Genomic DNA, 23,102 nt, shown 5'->3' on the forward strand with positions numbered 1-23,102 from the left:
ACTCCAATCTAATTTGTCCCCTCTAAAGAAACACTACGACACATGCCTAAGGGAAAATTGAGAATAAGAGATGTGTTAATTTTTGTTCCATCATCGACTATGTTGTTGTATTTAATTTATTTATTATTTCCCTGCTTAATCGAATTTTATTTTGAAGTCTTCATAATCCTCAAAAGTAACAGATGTGTATATTTAAGGATCTTTTTCATAGAAAATTGTATTGACCTAAACTATTTTTGTTTTATTGTTTATAATGGAGTTAGACAACTTTTTTGTGTGAATGGATTAATATATAAATATGGACAAGATAGTGAACATCTTAAAATCTAGCCTACATTATTGAAACCTTATACAGAAGGAATGATATTTTTCATATTCTTATATCTAGTTTCAAAAAATGCAATCTCTCATCTCCATTATTGGCATATTGCTTACTAGAAAATAGAACTACTTAGAGTGGTCGAAAAATATCAAACACACCTTCATCTTCAATGATTTATGTGATGGCATCTATGAGGAGAAGCTATCACGGGTAAAGGTGAGCAGGAAAATGTACCTAACAAGCCTATATTAAAAAAAGAGCTATCCATATGGAAGAACAAATACAACAGAGTGTAGGCCCTAATTTCGATGATAGTAAGTTAAGAGGTGAACCATCATACTCTTTTAATTAAAGATGCTTATGGTGCTTTAAATAAATGAAAGGACTTGTATGACTCACACTAAGAACTAGAATTTATACAACTACTAGTGAATACCTTCAACCTAGAGTTGAAGGATGATGATCCCATGGCTTTAACTTCTAATATAAATGTCAGCATGCATGATATATATGTCATTGAAGTGAAGATAAACCTTCCTCTCACAACCTTCATCAAGGTCCTCTATGTTGCATATTCTCATTTTCATAAATCCCTGCAAGCTAATGGTCAATTAGAGTCCGTCGCATTTGAACCTTTGGTGAAGAAGGTTGTAGAATGTGAGAAATCCACTAGAAATAGGAAGAAAAATCATAGCATTGGAAATATTGTGTTCTTTGCTATGAATGGGAAGAATCAATCACATGATTATTTTAGAGAAAATGGAAGTAAAAGAAGACATGGAAGAAATGATTCTAGAAGTGGGGGTGGACACATTCAATGTGAGATATCTAATATGCATTGTGTTAATTGAGGTAGAAATGGAAATGATACAATGACATGTAGAATCCCTTAGGGGGAGATCAAGGGAAAGCGAGATCATAAATAACATAAAGGTAATATCAAACCTCATGAAAGGTATACCACCCAAATATACTCATTATATTGTCTCCCATTGCAATATTTGAGTAAACAAATATTTATTTCACACTTCATTTTCTTTTTGGAGAGATGCATGGTTGATTGACAAAAGTGAAACATGCCATATGACCTTCCAAAGGGACTTATTTGAAAATTTTAGATTATATATTTTATTTTGCATATAAATCAAGTCTCAAATCTTTAGGATTTGCCACCATCAAACTTAAATTATTTGGATTCCTAGATTTCCTTTTGCAAGATGTGCCCTGTCTTCTAAATTTATGAAGAAATTTATTGTCCCTTGCGCACATTCAACAAGAAGGCCATTCCATTCATATCTTAGATGGAAAAGTTGAAATAGGGAAGGCTTTTGACAAAAAAGAATTCATGACTAGAGTGGAGGATGGAAGATTGTTGAAGTTGAAAGGGACATCTTCTCATGCATATAAATTCTACATAACTCTCTCATTACAATAAATGTACATTTCCATATAGTATTCTATGGAATGGTATATTTGAACATATCCATCAATATATCATTGGTTTATTGAAAAAGGATGGTGTTTCTAGTTTTCCTACTATTCCTAGAAATTTGAAAAACTGTGATGCTTGTATCCTTGGAAAATACAACAAGGAGCCCTTCCACAACTCCACTTCCAAAAAATGTAGAAAAATTGAATTGAGACATTATTATTTTTTGTGGCCCCATTGTTACATCTACTATTGGAAATAAACATATCATGTATTTTATTGATGATTACACTAGGATGTGTTTACTATACTTGTTGAAAGATAAATCACAAACTTCCATAACTTTTAAAAACTTTCATGTATGTATTAAAAATGAAGCATAATCACATATCGACTCTCTTCATACTAATAGTGGAGGAGAATATACACCGAATAAATTTGAAAACTATCTTCACCAACACGACATTCAACATCAAACCATACTTCCACAAAATCCTCAACATACTAGCATTACTGAAAGAATGAACATGGCTACTATAAATATGGTTTGTTCCATGATGTTTTTTAAAAATAAAAAGTTGTTGGTTTGGGTTGATGCAGTTCTATGTGCAATATATGTGAAAAAATAATGTCCATCTCATGGTCTTGGAAAAACTACTCCATACAAAATTTGGCATGGCTATATTCTTTTGGTGAGGCATCTCAAGGTATTTGGTTCACATATTATGCCTTAATTCCTAATCAGCAAAGAAACAAACTTGATGCAAGGATTCTGAAGTGCGTCTTCTTTATGAAATCAAATATGACCAAGGCAAATCATGTTTATAATTATGCATATAAGAAGTCGAATCTTTCCAGTGATGAAATGTTTCTTGAATCTTTCAAAAATGTCAAAAAAAATTCATAACAACTTGATCATCTGGATAGATTTGATGAAAATACATTTCATGAATTTGATAATGAGATTCAACGTCTTGAAAGGGGTATCCATTTCTTGGATCAATCCCTATAATATCCTTTTGAATAATTATCTCTCCCCCCCCCCCCCCCAATGAAGTTTCAACCACTTCATTAGATCGAGAAAATCCATTATATGATGTGATTGACAAGATTGAAAGTATAAACCTTGATGGAAATGAAAGAAACATCTTAATATGTGGAGCAATTTGGACTATCTAAAAGAGGTCTAGATTTGGACTATCTAAAATATGAAGGAAACTAAACCTTGACATCCTTGATGATTTCCTTGTTTTTTGTAGTAAAAAATACATCATCAAAATGAAAATCCACATAAATGAAATGATCACTAACGTGGTTCAAATACACAAACTAATTTTATTTACTTCTTGAGAATATATGTATTGAAATTTTGATACCATATTCTTGGTTATTATTATAGTCCATATAGGGACTTCCTCAACTTGCAAACCAACTCCTTATTTCCCTTCATTGCAAAACCTTTTTATTATGTAATATAAATAATTTCTTCAAGATATTCAATACAATACTATCACCAGATACATTTGATCCACTTTAAGATCAAAAGTAAAAGAAATAGGAAAAATAAATATAATATAAGGTAATTTTTCCATAGGAGAAAATAATCCCACCAAACTCAATTCTCTCCACTTGGAAATATCCCTTTTCTGCTAGGAAATATTTGTACATGTCCACCTTATCTTATGCATTCAACTCATATTAAATACCCATTTTCTACCAATAGGTTTTCTTCTAACTAACCAATAAAATAGATCTGAAGTCGCACTTTTAATCTAAGACATCCATTCCTTCAACCATCCCCTTCTTCTAGAGTATATTATCCTTTAAAAGCACTACCTTCCTAATAGTTCTAGTATCATTATCAGTAATGGAAATAAAACTAGAATGAAAAACAAGTGGGAGATACTTCTTTGGTTCCTTCTATCTCAAACTCAAACATTTCAAGTTTGGAGGTTGAGATTCTTCCTCTTCTAGTACATTGTCTTTTGTCGAGTTGGATTCTTCACCCTCCAACTTAAACTCTATTATCTTTGATTCTTCCTCTGATTTTGGATTTCCTTCTTGGGAACAACTTTAACATCTCTAATTAATACATCTCAACTGTAAATAATATTCCTTATTGTTGGGCTATAAATTTAATAACCTTTTATACCACATTTATGAACTAATAAATATCCATTTTTTTATCTTTATTGTCCATCTTACTCCTATTTTCCGTTTGAAAGATCACATAAGAATTAGCAAAGAAAAGTAAAAGAACTCTTAGATGTTTAAGAGAGGGTTTTATCTACCTCCATGCCTCGTGCAACGTTTTATCTACCAATGTTAATCTTAATGACCAATTTACCAGGTAGAATGCAGTACCCAATGCCTCTACCCAGAATTCCTATGATAACCTTGCACCGTTGAGCATATTACTTGCCTTTTCGATCACAATCATGTAAATTATTTTTGTATCTCCATTTTTTTGGGGTGGGTATGGAGTAGTATTTTTCCTTGATATTCCATGATTTTTACAAAATCCGTGAACTAATTTCATAAAAATCGCCACCATTTGTCGTCAACACCATTATCTTATGCATTCAACTCATATTAAATACCCATTTTCTACCAATAGGTTTTCTTCTAACTAACCAATAAAATAGATCTGAAGTCACACTTTTAATCTAAGACATCCATTCCTTCAACCATCCCCTTCTTCTAGAGTATATTATCCTTTAAAAGCACTACCTTCCTAATAGTTCTAGTATCATTATCAGTACTGGAAATAAAACTAGAATGAAAAACAAGTGGGAGATACTTCTTTGGTTCCTTCTATCTCAAACTCAAACATTTCAAGTTTGGAGGTTGAGATTCTTCCTCTTCTAGTACATTGCCTTTTGTCGAGTTGGATTCCTCACCCTCCAACTTAAACTCTATTATCTTTGATTCTTCCTCTAATTTTGTATTTCCTTCTTGGGAACAACTTTAACATCTCTAATTAATACATCTCAACTGTAAATAATATTCCTTATTATTGGGCTATAAATTTAATAACCTTTTATACCACATTTATGAACTAATAAATATCCATTTTTTTATCTTTGTTGTCCATCTTACTCCTATTTTCCGTTTGAAAGAGCACATAAGAATTAGAAAAGAAAAGTAAAAAAACTTTTAGATGTTTAAGAGAGGGTTTTATCTACCTCCATGCCTCGTGCAACATTTTATCTACCAATGTTAATCTTAATGACCAATTTACCAGGTAGAATGCAGTACCCAATGCCTCTACCCAGAATTCCTATGATAACCTTGCACCATTGAGCATATTACTTGCCTTTTCGATCACAATCATGTTAATTATTTTTGTATCTCCATTTTTTTGGGGTGGGTATGGAGTAGTATTTATCCTTGATATTCCATGATTTTTACAAAATCCGTGAACTAATTTCATAAAAATCGCCACCATTTGTCATCAACGCCGTTATTTTTTTCTTTTTATGGTTCTCTATGAGAGTCTCAAAATCTTTATATTTACCAAATATCTAAAAATTCATTCAAAGGAAATAGACCCATGGTTACTTGAGATATCATTTATGAATGAAATAGTACATAAAATTGGCAGTGATTCTTTTGGTGAGGTTGGATATTCCCAATACTAGTTATTATGTTATCCACAGTCCTTTGGCATATCTTTGGTTTGAGTTTGTTGTCTCTTGTTGATCCATCTTAAATTGGGAGAAGGAATTGTCTCAATCTATTCTTATAGAAACAAATATAGGAATTGGTAAATAATGGTAGGTCATGGCCATCTTGAATGTTATGTCCAAATATGAGACCTCTAATTTGCAAAGACCTCACTAAAGATGTGAACATCATGTCACTAAAATCTAGAAAAAAATTCTCCAACAATTGAATGTCCACTCAAATTGGAGATAATAGTTCAAGGGACTTAGAAATAACCAAGACCTTGGCTCATCAAAAAATTAAGAAGCTTACTTGGATAACACTCATACTTCTTGGTTGTGACTTTTAATGTGTTCATTGGTTCTATTTTAACTATGGTGAAAAATGAGGTAGTTCAAGAAGATCAAGGCAACATGGAGATGGGAATTGTAGATAGAAATCCAAATCTTCATGATGACATCAAAGAATAAGCCCTTAATGAGGATGACTTAAAAAAGGCTCAAGTTTTTAATTTTTTGAAAAGTAGTACTTTGTTAGCTCGATATGTTAGGAGATATTAGAATTGGTTGTAATTGTTTATCATCATGATAACAACAATATATTAATTAATAAGTAGAAATTTTGAAATCTTGGATCTCTTTGAAGTACTAGTTTTTTAGCTATTATTCTATGCTTTGTATTAACTTGTTGTATGATATGAACATAACAAGATTTTAATACAAAAGAAAGTTATTTTGTTAAAAAAAAATTAACTCACTGAATGTTTGAATAGTCATCATGAATCTTGTTTGGCCTACAAAATCACTTTTTTTTTATTTGAGGATTCTCATCAAGTTTCAGCGTAGCAAGTGCAATGAACAAAGAATGGATCTGCTTAGGAAAATTTCTTATAGGAATCCCTTATATGGGTACTCAAAATTTACAAGTGTGTTTATGATGGGAAGGAGGGAAAAATGTAATAGATAATTCATTCAACTTATAAAGTTTGGATTATTTTTTATCTACATTTTAACAAAAAAATCATTAAACATATTAACGATATTTAACATATCAACATAAACAATTTAAGACCATTTACGGACACAATGCACTTAGATAAATATAATTTCAAAACCCATCTTTATTTTGTTAATTTTAATTGCAATATCTTGGAACAATTCACATCTTTCCCTTTTATAAATGTTTCCTCTTAACCCATTTTATTTACTTTCTCTTTTTTGCAAACCTATTGCAATTGAAATAAAATATGATCCCTATTTTGATATTGACACTATGAAATTCATGTGTAGGGAAATCACATAAAGTGTTCATTTATTCACATTTTTAAACTCTCAATTACATAAAAAATAATGTATGTCATATGTGAGAAGCTATGGAACCAAAAATATTGAGAAATTTATTTTAAATTCAAATGTTGGATGTGCTTGTAATAATAATATATTAAATCTTACATGATTTCACATTAAAGTTTTCTACATCGAAATCAACCTATCTTAAAAAAATTAGAAATTAAAAGAAATGGGTTCATTTCTTTACAAACATTTTTTTATCTTATTACAGGAAAACAAAAATGTCCAAAATGCATAGATGGGAACTTATTCTAATGTGTACCCTTATAAAGCTATGAATAAATTTTTCTTTAAAAGTTCATGTAAGAGGATACTCTGAGGTTATTTGTGGTATCATGGGCAGAAATATTTCATTAAAGACAATGACACTTACAAATCCATTAATAGTGTTGTGCTCTAGATTATCCATGATTTTAACCCTCCTATATAGATGCTTAGCTTCAAAAAGATAGTTTACTTTCATCTTAATGTCACATAAAGAAATTAATCTTCATAATCAAAATCTAGACATATAATATAGACTATAATACAGACTATTGGAATTGTATGTTAAACTAAATCAAAGAAGGGAAATATATATCGATACATATAATATCTTTTTTGATAATGAATACAAAGTGACGCAATTCATATATATATATATATATATATATATATATATAAATATATATATATTGAATTGCGTCACTTTGTATTCATTATCAAAAAAGATATTATATGGCTTTCATTTTCAAATCACCCAAGCATACCTTAAATAAATAAAAGATTTTGAATTCCCACATAAAATAAAGACATAGAGAAAAAACATCACTGAGACAACCCAAATGAGAAAAGAAGGCTAGGATAACACTCACCAGGTCACTCCTATCTAAGAAAAAGAAACATAAAATATGAATATCACCCAACTGAAATCTGAATAGCAACCAAGTCCTGACATCTCCAATTCATCACTAAAATTGCAGAAGAATTATATATGTTCCCATATAGGGGTTCTATATAATAAGAACCATGCCCTTACACTTTAAAACTAACAATAAGTAGTTGTAACACACCTCGAACATAGCAGAACTTTGTAAGCCATAGAGCACTCATGTTCAACAAAATGTTCAATGCCAAGAGATTCCTCACGCGTTTGGAACAACGTAAGCACCAAAAGGAAATAATAGAGCCATAATATTTCTTAAGGCAATATATGCCCAAAGCCAAATGTGGAAACACCATCCTAGGATACCTAACACAAAGGAGCCCAACACAGATACAAAACCAATTACAGGAGTGACACTATTGAACTTAGTGTATGTGGAACAAATATGAATAATTAAACAAAGTGTCATCCATCTTAAAACACTAAAGAAGAAAAACAATAAATTGGAGTCGTAAGTAACTGCCAGACACTTCATCGAAAGCGATGGTCACGTCATAACAAAACAAAACCCTGAGAGGTTGTCTAAAAACTCAATCCCATCCGAAAGTTAGGAAGAACAATAAAACCAACTACGAGACTGTGATATCCAAAAACTGGAAAAAGAGACAAGATAACTTGCCCCATAATAATTAATATTTTCAATGGACAACATAATCCAATATAGTAAACTTCTGAGCCAAAAGATAATGAGAACCACCATGAAGATACCACATCTGGAGAATGCTTTGCCAATTATTTTGAAAAAATGACATGAAACCCACCATCTTTAGTCATGATTAGAGGATATTATAGTTTGTTCCTGAGCAATGTCATCCAGAGGATTTGTGAGATCACCAGAGGAAAAATCACTTATTAAAAAACTTTCCACATAGGCCAAACAAGAATCCACATTATCCAAGCAAAACCTTTGGCTTTGAAGCATGTGTTTAGTTTTAATCAATATAATACATTGTAATTCTCCATTTCCTTACCCTTTAAAATCAAATGCAACAGGGTAGCCATCTATTGGTGTAAATCCAAATAATTTAGAAATTAAAGTCACCTCTTTCTTATTCTACAAAGATCAGGAACCCATTTCATATCCTCCCCCCCCGCCACCAACTAAGAATCAAATTGATAAGGTTGGTATCCCGCTTCTTTTCATTCCAAAAATAGGAGTTCCTTCCTCACCTATAGATGAATAACATCAAATAAGGTAGCAATAGAATCATAGGAGAAAAGAAAAACACTTTTTTACCTGATATTGTCACTGCCACCCATCATATTAATCATTATTTGTCTAGGAATAATTAGCACAATTGCAAGGGAACACTAGGGATAAACACTGAAAGAACCTCTACCTGAGAAGTAGGAAAATGGACGAGACACATAGCCTTGAACTCCCAACCTAAACACTACCAAATCATCCCCCAATTTCCACATGACAAGAGAAAATTCTATGAAATTCTCAAGCTCACCACTACCTAGAGACATAACACATCAGATTTAAGAAAACCATAACAAGAAATGAAAACTCATTTTCCACAGATGTAGGACTAAGAAACAATTGCAATACCCAAAGCAGACATAGACACCAATAAACAATAAACTCATAATATTTTGACAGGATTTCAATTGAGAAAACTTTCTAGGACCTAGAGTGATAGGTTCAAAGAACTTCTGAGAAAGAGGTTAAAAGAATCACAATATTACCCAATTAACAACAGACACTTCTATTGATTGAGAAATCACCCTCGAAAACCCTTGCAAACATAGAAAAATAACAAGATTACCATAATAGTGATTCGATACTGGTAATAAAAAATTGAAACCCATGACAAACACTATTGAACTCACTAGAAAAACAAGAGTGAAAAGGGTGCGCTTCAGAAGAGAGAAGAGCCAAAAAAATGATTAAAAAGGAAATCATTATTAAAAAAAAGGAGTACAAATATTCAAATATGATATTTTAAATTTCAATCCCACTTTCATAATACATGGGTTGTTATAAATCTCAAAACTATCGTGACCAGTAAATATTTTTATTTTAAAATGCAATCCCACCCTCATAGTACATGGATTGTTACAAATCTAAAACGACTATCATGACCAACAAATATATTTATATGGTTGTATTTATCCTTTCTATCTCAATTACATAATACTTAATAAACTAACCAGCTTAAATCCATCTCAAACTGGATCTATCATGAGTCGAGAGCAATACAAGGAAAATACCCTCTAGCAGAGGTTTTTGTGGAAGCCCCTATAAAAATAGCCCAAAAGTATGTTTGTAGCGGAGGTCACTAGCAGAGTTGGGCGGGCAGATGTTTTAGTAGATGATTTTTTAACAGTGCGTCTATAATACACAAACGCACTGGTTCCTAATAAAAATGGTGCATTGTGGAAAAAAAAATTAGATAAAATAATAGCAATGCATTAAGTGCAAAAGTGCACTAGTGCATATATTGCTCGATTACACTAGAAAAGGGTTAAATTTACAAAATTTCGGTCGTAAAATTCATTTTTCCGAATCTGGTGCTATATTGTGTCAACGACCCGGTGCTAAACTAGTACACTAATTCTTCGGTGCGTACACAGTATAGCACACCGTTGTGGAGTTTTAAAATTAAAAATAGTTGTAGACGTATTAAATTATATGAACTGGTGTGCTTAATTGAACTAAAAGCCTTGGTTCTTACTAGAGAGTGATGCATCATTGAAGTGTTATATTTTATACAAATAAAAACAATGATGTACCACCTATATATGACACACTGGTTCTCTCACTACTCGATAGCACCAGATTCCCATCATGATCCCATCTAGAAAATCGAGAATTAATCCTCTCAAAGATCACAAGGCTTTCAAGGCAACCATTATGGTTTTTACAATCCAATCATTGAATGGCTAGAACAATCTTACTTGGCAAGCTCTATTGCAGAGAAAAAGTTTCAATTAGTCCTCGAGCTTGCCAAGAAGCTTAGCGCAAACGAGGACGCACCCGCAAGAGGCTTCTGAGGTTTGCGTAGAAATGGTATTCATTGAAAAGGTAAGTGTGTGTATTGGGTTAAAGTAGTGGATGTGACACATATTTCTGCCTACAGGCAAGACCTTCCTTCCCATATGCACGTTTTTCAATTTTTTGGGTTTTCTGTTGCACACCAATTTTTATCTATTTTAATCGTTCGTATCTTTGTGGATGTGGGTCAAGAGAAACTACGGTGGCTTTACTGGAAATTTCATTTGATGTAACCTCGACCATTTAGCTATTAGTATAGGAGTAGGATTAGATGCATCTCATTTTTCCCTTCCTTGCACTCATCTTGCACTCATAGTTTGTCATGGTTTTCTTATTCTAGTCTTACATCCTGTTTTCTTTGGCCTTTCCTGTCTTCTAGGTTTGTCTTTTTGTCGTGTACTCCTTTCCTCTCATCTTTTTGTTCCATTTTCATGCTCAGTTTTCCTTTTGTTTCATTACGCACATGAGTGTTGTGCCTTCCTGCGTCCTAGCTTCTGAATGTGTATGTGGTTGAAGTTCAAAGAGTCTTGTGACACTACAACCCTTGGCTAGTACGGTGTCCATATTCCTTTTGTTTGTTTGTAACTTGTGGCCGATGAAGTCTTGATAGAAAATAAGATCCGTCCGTAAGGAGAACTTTTGTCCAACCAGATCCTATGTCTAGTTTGGGAACCTCATGCCTGTACTCAGTTCTTTGTTGTGGTGTGTTCAAGCTTATCCAAGTAGTAGAAATGGATAAGGGGAAAAATATAAACGAGAAAACCTAAATCAGAGGTATTTACATGCTTATCTAAGGAACAAACTCTCCTGATCTTGATAATTCAGGATCCCTTTTCCACCCCAAAATAAATAAGTGCCTATGCACAATTCTCTTTCAAAAATAACAAAGGAAAAAGAGAGAAAGGCTTCCTGTGCAGAGAGGTGAAGCAAGAAAATCCACCTAGGCACTATCCAGGCTCACTAGAAGTGGAGAAATTCTTTTGTTCCTATGTGACTCTATCGGGGTAATGATCAGGCATGTTGGAAATGGAGCAACACCAGAGATGAAAAACTATACTCTGAAAATCTTAAACTCACTAGCCAAACTACCCTTGCCAATTCGAAACACTCTAATCTGGCTAAATCTTGTGTTGTGTTCAACTAAGTTGGTACAAGGTGAACCATGTTTTTCCATGGGGTAAGTGGGGAAGTTGAAGTAATCTTCACGATGAATCAATACTCCCTGATGGACTAAGACCCTGCAATGAATGAACCAATACAGAGAAGATGGAATTCAACTAGTGTGTTGCCAAGTGTTGAAGTGGCTGCAACACCCTCCAAAATTTTGGCCTATATGCGATTTTTGGAGCCTATTATGGATCATGTGATCGATCATTCGTTAGTAACTTATTTGGTAAGATGATGATCTATAGCTTCCTTCTTCGATCCTAAGAGTCGTTCACACTTTTATCTTTATATAGTATGTGTCATCTTTGGGAATGAAATTATCGCTTGTCATGCAAAGGGAAGTTTGTCTTGCTTCAAGGGGGAAGCTTTGTGAGAATAGGTTGTCCTCACCACATAGACATGTTTCGCACTCATTTCACGTAGTTTTGCACAAGTTTCGCATTTATCCTCTCAAAGTCTCCCATCGAAGCCACACTTATCGTAAGTTGCCACAAAGGTTGTTGCATTAAGCGAAGTATGTGTTATATGTTCTTGATGGTATATTTTGTATCACTAAGTGCTCAAGTGTGTGATTGTATTCAAGTATGATCACTATTCACATCAGTTCTATTGATCCCACACTTAGCCAAATTCTGGAGTTTCATAGCAACCTAGCCTCATCCATCTTTCTTGAACTACGCACTTTGCATTTGCAACCGTCAAGTTATTCCTTTTCTTGTTGGAACTGTGCAATGTGCAAGAAGCACAACCTCCCTCAACATTCAAAACTACACAGTGGTTTCCTCTAGTGTCCTTCCCTCAACTAGAACACACTGTCTTCAGAAACTCTGCAATTTTGTACCTTAGATGTCTTGTCTGCCTTGCATCTTGAAATTGCGTAGAGGTGTCCTCCCAGGAACTCATCTCAGAGTAGTGTCTTTCATCCTGAAACTACGCAGTGTTGTCCCTCAACTGCCCAGTCTGCGTTGCATTCTAAAACTGCGCAGATGTGTTCTCCTAGGGCCACATCCTAGCAGCAATCATTGCCACATCCCAGCAGCAATCACTGCCCCTTGAAACTACATAGATGTGTCTCTTAGTGATCACAAGAAGGATGATATGTTATAGGACTCTCAAGGAGCTAAGGAAGAATATAAGCAGACCGAGGAACCCAAGGCATGAAAGAAGATCAAGAATGCATGGAGACTCCATCTGATGCACAACCCTTTGGAGGGCTGGTATGGAAAACGAAGCACATATTTTGAAATACCCCTCTTGGTATAGCTTGAAGAACTGTTTATCACTGTCATATCATTCTGTCTTCAATGACATGCATCGTTGTAAGCACTAAAATTCATTCCATGTGTTTCCTCTACGTGTCTTTCCCCCTTTCGCATGTTGGATCAATTGTCTTCTTTTGACCCCTAGAACTATGCATTGTGGAGTTGTTGGGCCCTCTTGCTAGCCTATCATCTGTCCCAGACCCAGAACATGGAAAACAATGAACGCATATTAGAATAGGAGATTTTGGATTTGATGTCTTCCCATCATTAGTGAATTGGAGGAACAGGTACACTGATGGATCATGGCGAGATGACGGACGGGATGATGAAGGAGCACACATGCTAGAAGAATTCCTTGCAAATCAAGGGACAAGGGAAGCACATCCAAGAGCAATTGAAGGGAACACATTCATACAATTGTCTTGCAAGATCAAGACCATTAATGACCCCGCAGCATCAAGCCATGCAGAGGAGAAGACAAGGTGCACCCAAGAGTACATCCATCACTTAGTAGCGCAACAACTTGACATGGACACCATAGCCAGTCAGTACATGTTAGTAGTGTCATGTCAAGTTGTTTCATGAGTTGTCATGGCCACATCACTACTATGGGCTAGATTTGTTGTAACTAAATGTAATGTAAAGTGGATGTCCAATGGACACACACATGAAGATGAAGAGTCATGTCCGTTGAAAATTCATAGGAAGTTGAATGGTCATGAGGGTAGTCCAAGAGTCACAAGGGTCAAGAATCACCCTTAGCTATATATATCCCTCCCATAGTATGATCAAGGACTTTTCACCTTAGCTCCTCTCACATAGTCTTGAGAGTAGACAATCAGTTCTTTGAGGAGCGAGGAGTGGCTCCAACGTCCCACTACTGGGACTAGTGATGTATGGTGTACATATGTGTCTTGGGAATTTTCCTTAATTCATAAGCATGTTAAGGCCAACACATTTTCATGAATGTTTTGTAGATGTTTGTAAGACTATTCTTCTGAAATTTGTAATGCATGTTTGTTTCACCTGTACTAAGATATTTGAACTACTTTGGTTGTTTTCATACTTACATTGTTGGGAATGTATTGTACTGGTTATCACCATTGTATCATCCATGTGGACTACTCCACGGGATACTAGGCAGACCACCTTTGTGTATTGGTTATCACCACTATCACATCCTTGTGGACTACTCTGTGGGATACTCGACATACCATCTTTGTTTTTTGGTTATAACGATCGTAACATCCGTGTGGACTACTCCGTTGGGTGGTGTGTGTGTCATCCCCTTGACTTCAGTTTTAACAAATGTCGCATCTGTTGTGGACTAATTCGCTAGATCTCGGACAAACCTTTCTAGTTTGCATGTGTCTCCTCCTGGTTGGTTCTATTACCTCTCACTTAAAGGCTCACTTTACTCTCCCCCTTTGTAGTAAGAGAATTGATAGACAAGTTACATTACGCACTCACCAGGCACATGTACCTTGTTGTTTGAAGATACCAGTGCAACACTCTCATGTGCTGAAAACTAGAGCCAAGGAAGATATCTAAGTATATGGAAACCAGGCCTTTATACGAGATGGGACTCCTACACCAAATGGTGTGAGGTCTAGTTCGGACTTCATATCAAAGAGATCCCCTTAGTTGATGGATTTCCAACACGGTCATGAACACACTGTCATCCTGAGAGATGATAGGTACACCCGATAGTTGTGAGTTATATATGTGTACCCCACAAATATGCCCAACTCTACTGTCGGCTCTAACTTTTTCCTTGCTTCCTTGAAAACATGACAATAAACTGATGAGCCAAAGATCCTCAAGTGTGACACACATGGTTTCTTCCCTGAAAAAGCTTCCTCTAATGTGCTCATGCCAAGAATCTTGTGAGGACTCTTGTTCTGCAAATAGACCGATGTGTTATATGCTTCAGTCCACAAGTGTAGAGGTAGGATTTGGTCATACAACATCGCTCATGCTTCTCCCACAATACTTTTGTTCTTCCTCTCAGCCACCCCATTATGTTGTGGGTTATCAGGTGCTTTCAACTCCCTTCAGATTCCTTCGTTTTCATATAAATTTTTAAACTCATTTGACACATACTCAAAATTGTTATCACTCTTGAGAGCCTTCACTTTCCTACCAATCTCTTTATCAACAAGTGCTTGAAAATCAACAAATTTGGAGAATGTATGGTATTTCTTCTACATGAAGTATTTCCAACACTTTAGTGAGAAACCATCTACAAATATAACATAATACTTGTGCTTGGTAGTGGAGGCTGTCAAGAAAGGTCCACATACATCAGAGTAGATCCTTTCAAGGATTGCATGCACCTTGTTGTCCCGATAATTGAAGGTGTATTTTGTGTACTTCCCCAGGACACCTTTTGCATGTATCTCGCTGCTCTAGTGCTCCATTGGGAAGGCCTATAGAAATCTGTTGCATGATCTTCAAAGCACCATGATGCAAATGGCCAAGTCTTCTATGCTATAATTTACCGACATCTCGGCTCTACACCTTATCTACATTTGTGCTCAATGTTGCATAATATTCTACATCTAATTTGTAGAGTTTCTTCACTCGAACCCCAATCTGATTCACTTGTCTCGTGGTGATGTGTCTCAAGAAGGCCTTCCTTTTTCTGAATATCCCATTGTAGCCATGATCTTACAACACTGCAATGGAAACAAGATTTTTCTTCAGACACAATATATACGTTACATCTTTGATCCTAAGAGGGGAGCCAGACTCCCTATGAAAAGTAACTAAACCAATGTCGGTCGCGCTCTACCTTCCATCATATCCCATCTCAATGTGAATCTAGAGATAATTCTCCTCCAAGTCATTGAAAAATTATTTGTTGCCCATCATGTTGAATGGGGCATCATTGTCGAGATACAACACACTACCCATCAGTGTGCTTTCCATGCATGCCATGATGGTAACATCAACTTCAAAAAGTGAAGCCAAGGCTTCACTCTCTGTTCCTCCTATGGTCTTCTCTCTTGCTTTCTTGTGTGGAAATTTCATGGGATAGTGTCCCAGTTCATGACAATGAAAGCACTTGATTTTTTACAAGTCTTTCTTCTTGCCCCCTTGACTCGAATCTACTTTGGATTGGGATTACTTCCCTTTCCCTTTTGTTTCCTTTCTAGCTAAGGCACAACTCTCCTCATCCTCACCCTTAGATGAGGTCCCGTCTCTGGTGCTCTGCTTGATCTCCTCTTACACCAAATCAGACCACAACCATTCCCAATTGGACAACTTCTCGGCTCCCATTTACTGAATCTTGGTAGTTGTACCATCTCTTAAAAAGTCCAAGAAGTGCTAGGCTTACCAGATCATCCTCTGCATAGTAACACCAACTTGACCAAGTTCATCACGATATTATGTGAACCTGCTTAGGTATTGTGTCTCAATGCGACATCCTGATATTCTGAAGCTTGTCCTTCAATGCAAGCTTCTTATGGTCATTACTATTCTAGAACAAATCTGTTAAGGCATGCCACATTGCATATAAGGTCTCTTTCCCATGGATATTTGAGACAATATGGTCTTGAATTCCATCCAATATGATCCTCCTCATCTTTTCTAAACACTTCTTCCATTTTGATAAATCTTGAGCATCAGATGTTGGAGGCTTAGGGATATCATTCTCTACGAATTCCATTAAACCATTATCTTCCAACGCTACCTCCATGCTTTCCTTCCAAGTAACATCATTCGAGCTACCCTCAAGGGCCATACTCGAGTCTCAGTCCATAGAAATCCATCATGCTAGATCTGAGGAATTGATCTTGCAAATTCGATCCACCTGCAAAGAAAAATTCAAATTCTCTTCTTTGCTATGATTCCTACTCTAATACCATGTATAAATTTAATGTGTAGATTCAAAACTTCTCATGAAATTTACTATATCACACGACTTGAAGCTACTCTACTCATTTGCGGCAAATCATGATTGAGAACAAAAATTATTAACATGAATCGAGATTCAACACACATACACAAAGATTCATCCGGGGGAAAGAAATTGCTCAAAACCCCTTACTATATGTTTTGCATTAATCAAAGAATAAAGAAGGAATACAATGTTTTCTCAAGCCTGAGCAACCCCTGCACTAGTATAATATATCTCACTGCCTCACAGACTCACTCAAGCCAATACTTAGCCAATTTCTCATCCTACCAAGCTCCTATTCCATTGTGTTGTTTGATGAGAATTACCCCCCTATTAACTAGGGAAACTACACATTGAGAATTGCACAATTCCTTTAGGCCCCTGTTTGACTGCATTCATAACATGTACAACTTGGAAAATTCTACAACTGATAGTACACTACCCTTGAACTCCAATCTCAACTGGGTAACTTGCATTCTATGCATGCATGACTTAATTTAGGTTGATTGATCAGTTAACTAGATCATTACTCAGTGTGAAAAAAGTTACACACCCTTGATTGAACCTCCACTAATTCTACTAATAGTGAGAACTAGTTAGACTGACAATAACTCAAATTAACTAAAACAGATTGCTACAAATTAGAAATCAATCATGTAGAACTGAACTCAAGTGTCTCCAACTTGAATTAACTGAGTTAACTGAGTGACAAGAGCCATGTCACCTCAGTTAACTACCTCCAATTATTCTGTTGAAATTGAAATTCGAATTTCTCCTAATTTAATGAAGGAAAAATTAAATTATGATTTTCCTGCTACATTTTCTATAAGACCTATGAGACTTTCAATAAAAAAGACATACATCAACAACAAAAATCATTCAAAAGGTAATATTCCTAATTAAAATGATTTTTTAGAATTATATGTATATATTACTAAAAACCATTTATTTATTAATATCAATTTTGTTTTATTTAATTTTCATATATCAATATTAAAATAGTTTATTACCTTTTTTCAAGAAGATTACGAAATCCCAAAGGATCAATGAGTTGATATGCGAAACATGCTATTAAGAATGTCCAAAAAAGTGTTCAAGGAGATGGTCAAAGAAATTGACATAATTGCGTCACAAGAAAAGCCATCTCAACAACATTGTGCTTCAAATGAATGTAATCATGATTGAGTTTGTATATATAAGAAAATAATTTAGAAATAAATAGTAATTTTTCAAGTATTTTCTTTGAAAAAAGAAAATAAAATGGAACTCATTCAGCACATAAAACAGGACGAGAAGGAATAAAATGGTTGATATCAAAGTTTGTGAGTAATTATTAATATTTTCTTATAACAACTCAAGGTTTCATTTTTGGATATTCTAAGTTGTTTTACAACAACCATCCTTGAATGTCTTCAAATACGTGCTAACATACAAAGAAGAGTCATTGGGTTAAATATGGGTTGTGAGTATATGTTGGCATATCAAAAATTAATTGTGGAATTTGTAAGTATCTATGTTGTTTTACTTCTTTGAGTTTATAACTAATAGAACAAAAAATTCATTTATATTAAATCTATGATTTATAATGGGGTATAAATCATGTAGGAAACAAAGTGTGGAACTATGCCAGCAGAAGACTTGTTGCAACAAGGCATGAGACTTGGTTTTGAAACCATGCGTATAGTTCATGAGTCACTTCTTGTTATGGTACATTGTTATTCGATTTACATTGATGTATATTATTTATTTCAATTTTCATTATTCTCACCAATGTAGATACACTCGTTATACTTTATTTTTATGTTTGCAGATGGGACAAGATCAAGAAGATGAAAACAATTGATGTAATCAACAAAACATTTGTCCAAATAACCCAAGTCATGGAAGTAGCTCAAGCATTGGTAGTAGTTCCAGCAAAGAATGATGATCTATTTGGATACCAATGCAACTTGTTGTATTTTTTGAAATAATTATCTATGAAAATTAGACATTTTGTTTAATGTAATGGACATAATGTCCCAATTGAAAGACAATGGGTTACCAATAAAAATCCCATATGACAAAGAGTATCTTATTGATTTATAATAAGATACATTTTAATTTATTCTATTGTGTTATCCAATGTCGTGAAATGTTACACCACTAATTAAATATATGGATAATTAATTATAATGAAGCGATGCGAAATCTGATAATATAACCAATTAATCCAAATATCATATATAAATGCACTAGTCAAATTTTAATTTATATGAATATTGTTATAAGATATATGTTGTTTTTTCGATGAATAACAGATTTTAAAAATCACAATAATTGCACTGTCATAGGTTGATGTTTCCAAAAAGGAGAAAATCTCAGACAAAAAGCTGGCGCGTCCATGACATAAACACACACTGGTGCATTACGTTATATAAAAGCATTGTTACAACATCTTTTTTGCATGATCGACGCCTTTTCGGAAAATGATAACACAAAGGCGTTTAATTCTTTAAGCGCTGATATTATTTCCAATTAACACCTTGGTGCATTGTAATTCTTAAAGCATGAGTTCTTTCATAGAACTAACACCTTGGTGCTACAAAATTGTATTTCCAACCCCGATGCATTATTAAAATTAATAACACCGATTATTTTATATATGTAGCACATTGGTCCATTTATACAAATCATATGCATCGACGTTGTGAGTTTAAATAAAAACACTCGGTCTGCAATATTTTTTTGCCTGCTTCAATGTCCTTCCTGAAAAGAACACCCCGGAGCGTTTTTTGATATGTATGCACCAGGGTAGTCTACATTTCAAGCACTGTTGTTCTTTACATTCAACGCTTAGGTGCTTTAAGTTATGTATGCAGTCTTGATTCTTTTATATATGTAGCACTCCGGTGTTGTTTTTCCATGAAGCGCACTCCTAAAAAAACATCTGCTAAAACCTCCAGTTGCGTAGATTTTTTAGTTGTGATGAAGTTTCATTATAATGTTCGCTAAAATATCTGCTACCACACACATATATTTTAGCGGATGTTTGTTTTACATTTTTTTCCAACTATATACCACCAAAAACCTTCGTAGAAGATATTTTCCTTGTAGTGGAGGTTAATAGAGAGGAAGAGTGAGAGATAGAGAAAGTGATGGAGGGGAGATGGAGGGAAGAATAATAAAGGAGGATGGAGTTATGGATATTAAGATAGAAGGAGAGAGGTACATACAAAGCTAGAGGATACATATATAGAGAGAGAAAGAGCTCCCTCTATCTCCAACCACTATCCCTCTCTCTCAATCACATGCTCAATCGCTCTCTTCCTCTCTCTCTCTTTATCCCTCTCCCTTTATCCCCCCCCTCTCCCCTCTCTGTCTCTCTAATTCCTCCCTCCTCTCCTCTATCTATAATTTTCTTTCCCCTTTAATCTCTCTCTCTCTCACTCACACACACCCACCCACCCACACACACATCTGTATAGTTGTCCCCCCTTGACTCCCTATCTCCCATCTCTCTCACTCTCTTTTTCCTACTACCTTTTTTTCCCTTCCCCACCTCACTCCCCCTCCCTCTCCCTTCCTTTATTTCTACATTCCTCTCTCCCTCCCTTAGTTCCTCCATTACAAAAAACCCCCAAAGTTCTATCTCTCTCCCCGTCCCTCCTTCCCTTTCTCTCTAAACATTCCTCCACCTCTCCCTTTAGGGGATCGTGGAGAAACGTTGAGGTTGCAATATATTTACAGAATAGTGGTGAAAGATTGAGATGATCGAAAAGCAATTTATTACTTACAACCTCAAGATTAAAGGAATTTATCCCTACCCTATTCTCTTCATTGAAGCTAGCCTCTTACCCATTGAAATCATGGCTATGTTTAGGTATTTTATGTACAAGAAGAAGTTGTACAACATGGAAGCCAGGAGGAGATAAATGAGGAGATCATCATAGAGAATAAGGATGATATCAAACACACTATCACTTCCAAATTTAAGAATAAGCCATGGGATAATAAGGACTTATATGGAAAAAAGAAGCTAGTATATTATAAGGAGGCTATCAACCTCACCCTTTCTAAGAAAAATTATCTTTTTATCTTGACCAATGCTAAGAAGAAAATGAACATTGCAAAGACAAAAACTAATTCTCTTGAGCTTCGAAGTGAAGCCAAGCGCCGGTCTATTCTCAAAACACTTTGGAACAAAAGAATTTGCCCTCATTGTGATACTAAGAGAGTTGATGATGAAAAACACTTTCACTTGGATTTCATGTCCCTTACTCACATTTGTTCTCCTTTTCAAAGCATTTGTCACACTACCAACCTTCTTGACTTGTAAGTTAGCAAAACTACAGTGATCTGAGAACGCTTATCTCCCTTGTTTTTTTATCATAGAAATAAACTATTAAAGAGCCTCAATTAATCACATACTTTCTTAATATATGATAAACCATATTAATCACTATTTATGAATATTAACCATCATCATCAATAATACAATATCAAATACAAATACATTTTAAATATACATACTTAACATGAAGTGATTCTTCTAATTTTATTTTAGTTCATCATAATATCATATTAAAATATTTATAAAAAATTACAAAATGGCATATCATTTATAAAGCTCCATTTTAATTATTTAAACATAATTATTATATTATTATATATGTTAAAGAAAACTTGGAGGAAAAAAATATTAAATTTGAAATTATTACCCATTTTGATAAAATATTAAACATTATAAATTTAAAATAGTAATTGTAACCAAAAAAAATATTATAGGTATGTTCTAAAAGTTTAATATATATTTAATAATTTTATTTACCCAATCATATTTATATACTTTATATTTGAAATTAACATTCATTTTAAAAAATAGTAATTTATAAAAAAATTATTTTTATTTCCAAAACGTGTGAACTTTTATCCTTATTTATTTATTTTTAAAGACGTATGGACTTTAATCCTAAAGCGTACCCTAGATGATGTTGGAAGTATATCTAAGTTGAGAGATTAGAAACATTGCAAGGGATGGCAATGAACGTCTCATGAATTATAATTTTTTTCGAGAGTAATGTTGGCTCTTTGTTTGTCTAATATTAGAATCCAATCATTCATCAATGAATCCCCCCAAGAAAAATTGGGGTGTTGATGAATGACCTTTGAGCATGATCTTTATGTTCTTTTATTTAATAGAATAATGTGATGTGAAAAAATTACAAGCCCCGACATGAGATTTGGTTGGTTGATAATGTTTCAATGTTTCAATTTTTTTCCATCTTATTAAAAATGGATGAAATTGACTGACTCCGACTCAAATATTGTAACTGGGTATGGTATTACAACGCTGAAAGAGGGAAAATTAGAAAGAAAGTTGATGGTAGGCGAGTTTAAAATATCCCTAAACAGCTTATAGCATTCACGAAGTAATCGATTATGGTTGGTAATGCGAGAGAGTTGCAGAGAATACCCACCCGTTTGATGGACAGTGAAGTAAGTTTGCTGTGGGGCTCCAAGTTGGGGAGTTAGTTTCAGCAATGTGAAACAAAGGGGAAGTCTCGGAGCGGTTTGAGTCTTAATTCTCAGTCAACCAACGGATCTAATTTATATTATGTCTGCATTTGACTTGAATGGATGGCAATAAGCAAATGAATTGAATTGAATGTTTAGGTAATGTGTAATTGTTGAAGTAAAGCTTGAATTCGTGAAGTCACCTCTGGCGGCTTTGCAAATAACGCATACATCATTTCGTGGTTTTGCCCTTTCATTAATTGATGTACACTCTTCTTTCAGACCAATACAGTGCACACACAAATATTGTTGTATGTGTTTCCTTAAATGTTGTACTTTGTAGGCTTAGGGTAGGTCTAGGAGCAGGAGTTTATCGGGGAGTGTAAAAGGGGTGTTAAGAGTCCCTTTAATTGACTTGAATTTCGATGAGCATTACACAAAATACAACGGTGGTCATCCCCCAAAGCTGATCGGGATTCAGAAGGGGCGTGCTCAAAAGGGGTGTTAAGAGTCCCTTTAATTGACTTGAATTTCGATGAGCATTACACAAAATACAACGGTGGTCATCCCCCAAAGCTGATCGG

The sequence above is a fragment of the Pinus tabuliformis genome, chromosome 8 (assembly GCF_031772625.1).
Source record: "Pinus tabuliformis cultivar Carrire ecotype Pingquan chromosome 8, CPIR1, whole genome shotgun sequence".
Lineage (NCBI taxonomy): Eukaryota > Viridiplantae > Streptophyta > Pinopsida > Pinales > Pinaceae > Pinus > Pinus tabuliformis.